Raw genomic sequence first — 927 nt, 5'->3', positions numbered from 1 at the left:
AGCTTGGCTGGCAGGGTTCTTGGGATCACCCCGTCAGAAAGGAAAACTCAAACACACAGGCGCCAGCAGAGGTTGGGGGACCGAGAGAAAGGGGACTCCCGTGTGCTGAGGGGGTGGGTTTTTTCATTTCCTGGGGCTGCCACAACAAACTGCCAAACCTGGTGGATGAAAACACAGGAATGCGTTTATTTTCTCTCTTTTTATAAATTGAGTGGCGGCCACCGCGCTGCCCTCCCTACCTCCGTGCTCATGTTGCCTCTGGACCTTTCATAAAGACCCATGTGGTTGCCTTTAGGGTCCCCTCCCCCTCCCACCCCCCCTCCACTCCCCTAATCCAGGGGAAGTTCCTCCTCTCAAGATCCTTAATATCCAGGGGAAGCTCCTACTCTCAAGACCCTTAATCACGTCAGGTGCCGGGTTATGTAATTTCCGTTGGTTCCAGAGATGAGGACCCAGACAGGCCCGTGGGGGCCGCTGTTCAGCCCCGACAGCGGGTGGGTACAAGCACATACATCCAGTCTGGAGGCTCATCTGGCCGCGCACCGTGAAGTTGGGCCCCTGGAAAGACAACCCAGAGGAGATTCTTGCAGAAGAATAGGATCATGGATCATCGAAAGAGGGGAGCAGCCTAGCAAAGAGGAAGCAAACACCACAAGTTCATCCAGCGATGCAGCGAGCCCCCAAAGGCACCACGTTGAGTGAGCGGAGGGATCCCCTGAACTGAATGCCCAACTCAAGGAGGATGAGAGCAGACACCTGGAGTAGGGCCCACGCCAAGAAGTTCGAGTTCAACAGTGGCCTGTCAATCGCGCCCCTTGGAGTCCAGGCAGCCCAGCCCCCGCCTGCACAGCGGCCAGGTGTGCGGGCACCTGTTCCACCAGCTGCCTGCCCTGACCACACCCCTCCTCCGCCCCAGAGGGCGGGGGC

Source organism: Myotis davidii, unplaced genomic scaffold (assembly GCF_000327345.1).
Source record: "Myotis davidii unplaced genomic scaffold, ASM32734v1 scaffold2460, whole genome shotgun sequence".
Lineage (NCBI taxonomy): Eukaryota > Metazoa > Chordata > Mammalia > Chiroptera > Vespertilionidae > Myotis > Myotis davidii.
The sequence above is the reverse complement of the archived record's forward strand: the minus strand, read 5'-3'. Positions refer to the sequence as shown.